The sequence below is a fragment of the Artemia franciscana genome, chromosome 19 (assembly GCF_032884065.1).
Source record: "Artemia franciscana chromosome 19, ASM3288406v1, whole genome shotgun sequence".
Classification (NCBI taxonomy): Eukaryota; Metazoa; Arthropoda; class Branchiopoda; order Anostraca; family Artemiidae; genus Artemia; species Artemia franciscana.
In genome coordinates this window covers 1,335,756-1,346,160 of record NC_088881.1, presented here as the reverse complement: position 1 = coordinate 1,346,160, position 10,405 = coordinate 1,335,756, and the positions used below count along the sequence as shown (strand labels likewise).

Below are 10,405 nucleotides of genomic sequence, written 5' to 3'. Positions count from 1 at the left end.
CAATATTTTTGAATTTCACAAGATGAGAAAAAACTCGAAAAAAAGCAAAACGAGGATATTTCCAGACATTGAAAATGATTAACAATGCAAATATTTCGGCCGAGACCTTTGCAAAGACCATAAAAAGAACCATTAAAAAAAAAGCTGACCCCTTCCTCGTTTTTCCTTTTTTCGTGTTTTTTCTCATCTTATCGTGCTTAGAAAAAATTAAATTATTTATAAATAAAAATTATATAAAATTAAATATTTATATAAAAATATATTATATATTTATATAAAAATTAAATTATAAAAAAATTATTTTTTGAAAATTGATATGGAAAGGCAAAAGTGTTTCATTAGTGATGATGTGTGATACGACTAAGCTTGCTATTTAACTGGTTATCGGAAAACAGATAATATTTGACAAAAGTTGAAGACAGCTTATCAGATTCTAGACTTTGGAGGTTCCTAGCCAGAATGCCTCTCCCCCTCTCCCTTGCCCAATTGCCACGTAGCTGAGATAGCAATGAAGTTTTAAATAAAATTTTTAACGGGAAATAACTCAATGTTTGAACTTCTTACGATTGGCTAACCCTAAATATGGAAGAATTTATGTTGAACCTAATCAAGTTGTGAAATTGTATTCAATATTTGTGGAAAGAAGCTTTTGTTTGAACTTCTGATGATTGACTAACTGTAAATACTAAAAATTGATGTTCAATCAAATCAAGTTGAGAAGTTGAATTCAATTTGGGAGGGGGGAGAAGCTTTTGTTTGAACTTCTGTTGATTGATTAACTGTAAATACTGAAAAGTGATGTTTAATCAAGTCAAGTTGAGAAGTTGAATTCACTTTGGGGGGAAAGAAGCGTATGTTTTAACTTCTGATGATTGGCTACCTGTAAATATTGAAAACTGATGTTTAATCAAATCAAGTTGAGAAGTTGTATTCTGGTTATTTTGGGAAAGAATCTCTGCTTGAACTTCTGATGATTGGCTAATAGTAGATACTGAAAAATTAATGTCGATATCAGATCAAGTTGAGAAGTTGTATTCAAATTTTGTGGTACCATCCAATTTTATTTCTTTGCTTATCGAAGTTTTCTTTCAGTTTTGAATTTTAATATCTTTAAGCTTAAAATAAGATCGCGAGATGTTTTACTTATCTGTCGTCGCAGCCATGCCTAAAGGTCGTATCTAGTCTTTTCAAACTTCTACGATAATTACCAAAAAGTGTTTGCTAAGCTGTTTTCAAAGGTAGGGTCATTAGGGTAATATAGATCTGGAGGATTAATTAAGATGTCAAAATTTTGAAGGATTTTTGACTCGACAAGTGCAGTACCTGCATAATGGAATAAACATAAAAGCTAGTTCAATAGTAGAAGTGTTTAATTTTGCACAAAATTTGATTTTTTTGGTATATTATCGTTCTTCCGGTGGCCGGTTGAAGTAGGTAAGGAGAAAGATGGATCTTATGACGTGAACCATTCCCCCCCCCCCTTCAAAATCTTGATTTTTCTTCTTCCGTAACCTCATATACTCGTCTTATATATTCTTCATTATATATTCGCCTTTCAGGTATTTCAACTTTTCACTTTTCAAGTTTGTTCAGAAACGTATTAGTTTGGTGAGAAATGAAAATAAAACGAGTTTGAAAAAATGAGATTTTGGCAAAAGTAGAAAAAAAATGGTAAAAAATTAATAAAATATACTCTAGTAAAACTGAATTTTGCTAAGTTTGATAAATTTAGGTCAACATAAGTCTACTAGTAGTTATGTTTAGTTTGTTTTGTATGGCCCAGTGGGCGAGTATCTCTCTAGAGATATATGTTTAGTATATCAACAAAAGAATTTGCTAGCTAAATATAGGGCTATTCAGAAAGAACTAAATTTGAGCACGAGGTTTGATAATATTTTTTATTTGCAGTTTAAAGGCCAGTTTACGAGTTTTAGAAATGGTTTCAGGGAGAGGGTGTCAAACCTCATCACCTTCCCACGATTATGGACCTTGTCGAATTCTCCAACAACGATTCGATTCTCTAAAAATAGTTTTTAGCTTGCAGAAACTCAGTTGTTAGTAAAATTGCTAACTAACTACTCTGTTGTGACGCATAAAAATATCTTTTATTTTTGGTAGTAATGTTATCAAATGACGGTTTTTTGCGAAATACCGGAAGTTTTTTGAATTAGTGCAGCTTAAAAAATGAGCTGTAGCAAGACTTTGAAATACTTCATTTTATAAATTGTTCGGAAGTGCCTGGAACATAGGGCAGCGTCCAGGGGGAATTGTGCAGTTTGAACCTCCCTTTCCCCGAAATTTTTTTCCGGCTTGTACGGCAAACTTCCTCCGTTTTTTATGGCACTTAATATTTACCATGTGACATATAGCGATTCACTTTCTGTTGATCTGTCTGTCTGTCCCGGTTTTGATAATTTGGCCACTTCCAGATAAGCTAGGATGATGAAATTTGCCAGGCGTACCAGGGACCAGACCGGATTAAGTTAAAATTGTCGCTTCCCCGATTCGACTATCTGGGGGGGGGGGGGAATGGGGGACGGTTAAGTCGGAAAAATTAGAAAAAATGAGGTATTTTTAACTTACGAACGGATGATCGGATCTCAATGAAATTTGATATTTAGAAAGATATCGTGTCTCAGAGCTCTTATTTTAAATCCCGACCGGATCGGTGACATTGGGGAAGTTGGAAGGGGAAACCTGAAATCTTGCAAAATGCATAGAGTGGAGGGATCGGGATGAAACTTGGTGTGAAAAATAAGCACAAAGTCCTAGATATGTGATTGACATTACCGGAACGGATCCACTCAGAAGGATCTATTTAGAAGGATCTTGTGCTTCAGAGCTCTTATTTCAGATCCCGACTAGATCCGGTGACACTGGGGGGAAACCGGAAATTTTGAAAAAACGTGAAAATTGAGGTATCTTTTTCTTACGAATGAGTGATCGGATCTTAATGAGACTTGATATATAGAAAGATCTTATATCTCAGATACTCCATTTTCTATTTGAATCGGATCCAGGGACATAGGGAGTGGAGGGGGAAACAAAAATCTTGGAAATCGGAAATCTTGGAAAACGCTTAGAGTACAGAGATCGGGATGAAACTTGATGGGAAGAATAAGCACAAATTCTATATACGGGATTGACATAACTGGACCGAATCCGCTCTCTTTGGGGGAGTTGGGGGGATTTCCAGTGCTTTCGCGATTTCGGTGCTTCTGGAGGTGCTAGGACGATGAAAATCGGTATGCGTGTCAGGGACCAGCACCAATTGCCTTGATAATAGTCGCTTCCACGATTCGACCATTTGGGAGGCTGGACAGAGAGAAAAAATTGGAAAAAATCAGGTATTTTTAACTTACGAATGGTTGATCGGATCTTAATGAAATTCGACATTTATAAGGACATCGTGTCTCAGAGCTCTTATTTTAAATTCCGACCGGCATTAAGCCTCTGATTTTTAATTTACGAACAGGTGACCGGATCTTATTTGAATTTGATATTTAGAAGGAACTCATGTCTCAGAGCTCCAATTTTAAATCCCGACCAGGTCTGGTGAAATTGGGCGGAGTTGGAGGGAGAAACTGGAAAACACTTAGAGTGGAAATATCGGGATGAAACTTGGTGGGTAGAATAAGCAAATGTCTTAAATACGTGATTGACGTAACCGGAATGGATCCGCTCTCTTTGGGGGAGCTAGGGTGGTCCAGTGCTTTGACGAGTTCGGTGCTTCTGGACGTACTAGGACAATGAAAATTGGTAGGCATGTCAGGGACCTGCACAAGTTGACTTGAAAAAGTCGTTTTCCCTGATTTGACCATCTGGGATGCTTAAGGGAGAGGAAAAATTAGAAATAATGAGGTATTTTTAACTTACGAATGGGTGATAGGATCTTAACGAATTTTGATATTTAGAAGGACCTCATGCCTCAGAGCTCTTGTTTTAAATCTCGACCGGCATTAAGTCTCTAATTTTCCTTTTAAAACAATCTATTGATTCTTAGAATTGTACTAGAGCTCATGCCATATGAGCTCTTGGCTCTTCCGACCTCGTCAAAAGTCTCAAATGAGCTCTTAGCTTTTGTTGTTGTAAGTTTATGCGTCACAGCATTTCAACGGCTGCGTCAAAATATTTCTACTGAGCAAAGTCTCAGTATTTGACGCAAAGGATGCGTCAAAATCGCATCCGTTCGCATTCCGAATTGAAAGCTTATTAGAAAATAAATTGCAAGTAACTGAGAAACCAATCAACTTTATCAGAATTTTTCCATTAATAATTGACGAAAAATGAGGGTTGTGTCCTTTTAATCCAAGATTTTAATCCTTATCGTCTTTGGAAATATTTCCAATGAAATGAACATACAAGATAAGAACTGTATTTTTATTAAGTACACCTAGCCTAGTCTTATACAAGTTAGACTTTTATAAATTGTTCTTGACTTCTAGAACTTGATTTAGCCTGTTCCTATGCCTTTGCTGTTTAAATATATCCTAATATTATTATGAGATAAAAATATTACTTTTTTTCTATTTAAATATCTTGTAATATTTTTTTCCGCTTCAACGGCTGCAGTGAACTGTTTCTGTTTGAACATTTTTGCGATTTTCCTGCATCCGCTATTTGTGAGCTGTATTGCTTCAAAAAAATCACGTCAATGGGAACCAAGGGTAACTTATCCCCCCCCCCCCCCCGATAAAAATCCCGGATACGGCCTTGGTAGGACCCAAATCTTTTCAGACTTGAACCAAAAAGAGTACGATACTTATAGGGAGTGGCTCTTCGGTGATTAAACCCGGGAAGATGGGAATTGAAAAATGCTTCAGATGAAGACGGAAGAGCGTGTGGTGAGTTCATCAAAAAAGCAGAAAATTGGATAATTTGGGTAATTCGTGTCCAATATTATAATAAGAATGATACTTATTCCTTTTTAACCCAATGTACAAAATACAGGTAAATAATTTTAATAAACATTTTAATTTTCAGTTAAATGCCCAAAATTTTGAATTTAAATTCTTTTTCAGAATAGTTTTGAAAATCTTGTGACTAAGAAATATTTGCTGCTTAAATGCAGCTAAAAACTGAAAAAAATGTTTTAAAATATACTTAAATTACCCAAGAAAAACATATGTAAATTCTTATAAAGGTGGTTCAGCATATTTTTTATTATTTATGCTCAAGCATCTTCCTTACCTGGTCAAATCATTCAAACACGAACATAAATAATCTTGCCTAAATCCCGAGGTTTTGATTGCAAGCTCATTTTTCTATTTTTTTGAAATATTTCTCGCCCTGTTAGATTTGTTTGACCTCTTCGTAAATTTCGAAAAATAACATTTTTCGTATTTTAACTGAAAAATATTTTTTTTGTGTATTTTCACCGGAAAAATAACAAAATTGGCTAGCTTCCTAGGTTTTGGAAAACACACTTACTAACCCCCTCCGCCCCCTCCCACCCAGTAAACTTCTATAATTGACATCCCTGAGTACTTGTGTAGCTCATGGATAACTGGGTACCGTAGATTGCAACCATTTTACACGTATTCTTCATTAATCTTGTGTATATTTTGTTTATTCCTCTCGTAATTTTTTTTCATTGATATATTTGCATATTTTGGATTATGAAGTAATCCATGTCCGATTTTAATTCAAATCACTTTTATTTTCTATATTGCTTGCTTCTGGATTTGGAATTGAAATTTTTTCTACTTTTTAATCGGCTTACGTTACAGACCTTACGTGAATTACGCTAGGGGCTTACAAGCTTTAAGTGAACCGGTGCGAAAGGCATACATAGCAAATGCGAAACCGTCATTAGCCTAGACTTATATTAAGCAATAATCTGAGCTGGCTGAAGAGCTTTTTTTGAAAATACTATGCTTGGGAAAATAAAAATTTTGATCGGGGAGAAATATTTGCATGAAGAATGGATTTGACTATTATACCACCAATAAAATTATAATCTTATCTTCGTCAGTCTCTTTATAGGTGACAAACTCTTCTCAAAAAAACTTTTTTTTTTTATTATGCAAATTTTGACTCAAAAAGTCGAAAACAATTAAAAAAAGTCGAAACAATGTAACAAGTCGAAACTTTTACAAGTCGAAACTTGTAAAAAGTCGAAACAATTAAAAGTAAATAATGTTTGATTTCATAGAATCATGGTAGGGGCCCTGAAAGTCCAATGATAATTAAAAGGGACATTCCATTCTTCAATTAATTTTCAAATTTAGATTAATATGGGCTAGAGTTCGTTCTTTACTAGGTTGCACTTGACACTTGACACATTATGCCAGAATTTGGTGACACGTCGGACTCTAATATCTGTTTGCTGGAATTGTAATTGTTGTAAACATTTGGATTTATAGTGTATTGAAAAAAAAAAAAATTTATTATATCATTCCAATCTTTCAATATAGTTCCAACCTTTTAAATTTGCAAACGTTTGGCTACGTCTTTCTCATTGTTTTCGTCTCAATCCTGGCCTATGAGGATCGTAGGTTATAGTAAGCGTGGCTAGCTTTGATGATTTAAATTTTAGAAGATTTTCGTTCGTCTTTGCTTAAAAAAAAGGTAAAAAAAGGTAAAGGATACGGCATTAGACTTTACAGTCCCTACCGGCGGTGTCTTTGCTTCAATTCTGATGAACTGAATTTAAATGTAAAGCTACCGTGAGTAATTTTTAATGTTGCTTATCTTGGCAACGGAAATTTCCAAAGTAGAAAAGTAGTAAAAGTAGAAAATTCCAAAATTTGGAAATTTTGGAATTTTGGAAAATTTGGAAATTTCCAAAGTGAAAAGTAGGAGCAGTCCCATAGTTCCTTGCAATGAATAAAACGTTAGATGACATTATCATAATATAAGCAGTATCCCTTGGCTCAAACTAATGTGTTTTCACGCACAAAATGGCCGTTTTTGCGTCCCCTGTTTTTACTGCAGCCTTATGCGTTTAATGACTGCCTTGAAATATTTCTACTGAGCCGCTGAAAAACACATCCATTATTTTGAATTGAAGTAGATAACTTCGAAGACCACACTGCCTTTCCATGACGAAAGTAAAACAGTTCAAAATAGGGATGATACCTTTTTTATTGAGAGTGAAATATAAAATTATTTAACTGGATATTTCGAACACATATACAGTGTTCATCATCAGCAGTAAAACTGCAGTAAAAACAGTTTTACTGCTGATGATGAACACTGTATATGTGTTCGAAATATCCAGTTAAATAATTTTATATTTCACTCTCAATAAAAAAGGTATCATCCCTATTTTGAACTGTTTTAATTTCGTTTTGAATTGAAGGCTTTTTAGAACCGTGTGATGCAAATATCTCAGAGACCGATCATATTTATCAGAAGCCGTATATTTATACATAACAAAGGGCATGAGGGCTATACCATGTTCTTACAGTACTCAAGGTCTGGGAGGATACTTAAAGGAAAATGAATATAGAAGATCGGGATTATATTATAGATTAAGCACAGCTAGTGTGTGTCGATACAGGCTAGCCCATTGGGCATTTTTCTTAGCTTCTAGAACTCGATTTAGCCTATTCTTATGCCTGTGCTGTCTATAATAGTTTTCATTTACTCAGAATATTTTTTTTGCGCTTCAAAGGCTGTAATGAGCCGTTTCTATGTGGATATTTTTGGGACTACCCTGCATTCACGTTCTGTGAGTCATTTTGCGTTAAAAAATTGCATTAGTGTGAACTATGGGTATGTCTTCGGGACGTAGAAGTAAGCGTAGGATCTAAGAAGAAGTGCACTAAAAGTATGTAAACAGGTTAGCAAACAACTTCTGCTGCTGGGAAACCTTTGTATTAAGGTTTCAGTAACCAATTACCTTGGTAAATATTTATCCAAGATCAAGCACTGTCCAAGTACTGGTAGTATTACCATACAATTCTGTTGAATGGGTATCAAAATTTAAGCTAATCTAAAAAGAATGAGACAAGTAAAAAGAATAGCCTAGATTAAGAGCCTAAAGGGCATATTAGCTGGTGATTATCTAGCTTCAATAGTAAAGTTCAGGCTTTCTTGAGATTAATCAGATGAGAGGCAAAACATTTGAACTCTTCAATATGAACCAGTTCATTAGGTTACCTAAAGCAGTATTTTTTCTGCCCTCCAATTGATAGCCAACAGTTTTTGTAGGGACATCAGAAACAAACTTTTTAGTTGACTTTTTAGTTTTGGTAACTAAAAATTTTTCAACTTACAAAAATGTAGGAGAGGGGGGATATTTCTATTTTTAATGAAGATACAAAAAACAGAACAATGTTGGGTAAAATTCTAGTTAATTGACTTTTTGCTATCCCAGAAAGGGCTTAGATTAGGAAAATGAAATTTTCAGGGATGAATCTACAGATTAAAGTATTTTCCAGGAAGGTATTTTGAAGCAACTGCCTCCACTCCTTCTCCCTCAAGAGGGCCCTGACCTTTGATGACCTTTAAAAATATGTGTGTTATAAAAGTGAAACCTTGCAAAATAGATCTTCTGCTTAAATGAAGCACTAGTAACTGAAAATTAAGGTAAAATATTGTTTTGTCCAAATTTCAATAGGTATAGACCTGTCATGTAGGCAAATTTCAGGGCTCTCTAGAGGGAGAAAAAATGGAAGTGGGTACTTTAAAATACCTTCCCAGGACTTTAGCCTGTAGACCCATCCCTGAAAGTGACATTTTCCTAACATAAACTCTTTCCAAGATAGCAATAAGTCAATTAACTAGAATTTTACCCAGTGGGTAAAATTCTAATTGAGTGACTTCTTGCTATCTCAGAAAGGGGCTAGGTGAGGAAAATTAAACTTTCAGGGATAGGTCTACAGGCTAAAGTATATCCCAGGAAGGTATTTTAAAGTACACACCTCCACTCCTTCTCCCTCTAGAGAGCCCTGAAATTTACCTACATGACAGGTTTTTACCTTAATTTTCAGTTACCAGTTGCTTTTTCTCTGCCTTTAGTTCTGAAAATACAATTCCTGTTATTTGAGTAGGATTCTGAGCCATAACAATGTTTTTTTTTCTGATTTAGGAAATGTATTTGTATATCTTTAAAACCTTTTTAATTGGGATTGAGCCAAGTTGTGAAGCTGAAAACAATTTTGTCGTTATTTGTTCAAGCAGGAGATCTATTTTGCAAGATTTCACTTTTATAACACATATATTTTTGAAAGTCATCAAAGACCAGGGCCCTCTAGAGGGAGAAGGAGTGTGGGCAGGTACTTCAAAATACCTTCCCAGGACATACTTTAGCCTGTAGACCCATTCCTGAAAGTTTCATTTTCCTAACCTAACCTTTTTCTGAGATAGCAAGAAGTCAATCAACTAGAATTTTACCCTATCAAATCAATAGAAATATGTTTTTGAAACAAAAAAAGAATAAAATAAAACTAAAATCTTGGGAAAAACACATTTTTTCAAGCTTAAGATCTGTTTTATGCAAACTCCAAAACTTAAGGAACAAGAAAGAAGTAAAGTTATGAGCTTGAAAAAGTCTTCACTGGGTATAGGTTAAATTTGGGTTTCATTTTCTAAATTCAACCACTTCCCAAAGCAGGAAGATTTAAATACCCCTCAGCACAATTGCCTGTATCATCCAACTAAATTGTACATTTTTAATCTCTTAACAATTTAACAAACTAGGCCACTGTTTAATTTTGTAGATAATTTACATTATAGGAAAGAAATCAGGTTGAAAAGAAATATAAATATTAAACTTCATTTCATATTTATTCCTTTTCGTAAATTAACAATCATTGCTATCTCAGTCACATCTAAGTTCCAACTCAAATCAGGCCAGATATAGCCCTATTCTGTATGTAAATGTTTACTGTTTTACTGTTTACTGTTTTTTCAATTGGCACAATGATGAAACTGTTCATGAGGAATTAAAATATTAATTTAAAAAAATTATTTAATAAAACATTAATTTAATAAGCTAAAAAAAGTTACGTACCCATTGGTAAACAATACCCCTCCCCCCAAAAAAACTACCAATAATTTTCAATAATAAATTAAAAGAAATGTCAGTAAGATTGTGCTGGTATAATGGTAGCCTGCCTGGTATAATGATAGTCTTCTTTTATAGTATATCATTGCAAGTTTATTTTCTTATGAAGGCACTACTAGCTGGTGATTAATGAACCGAACTAGTAATAATCTTAAACCATCCCTTATTTCAAAAAGTAGTCACAAAAAAAAAGATTAAGTTGCAGCATAATATTATTTTGTATCAATAGTAACTAGGGTAGCTTTAATTTTTTTTTCCTTTATTTTTTATTTATTCATAATCAATACAATATACATAAAAGCAGAAAAAGTGATATCTAGAGTTTAGTGTCATTGTTGCTAATATCTCTTTGTGGAATTAGAAATTATGTCTAGTAAATTCTTAAAACAT

At 34.1% G+C, this 10,405-nt stretch overlaps 1 long non-coding RNA gene across 1 annotated transcript in view; it reads left to right on the top strand.

The window, feature by feature from the left end:
• The first annotated feature begins 7,755 nt into the window (after positions 1–7,755).
• LOC136039148 (uncharacterized) overlaps positions 7,756–10,405 on the top strand; it is a 66,151-nt gene continuing 63,501 nt past the window's right edge. The window contains exon 1 of the long non-coding RNA XR_010620380.1: positions 7,756–7,850. This is a non-coding gene — a long non-coding RNA (uncharacterized LOC136039148). The remainder of the gene's footprint in view (positions 7,851–10,405) is intronic.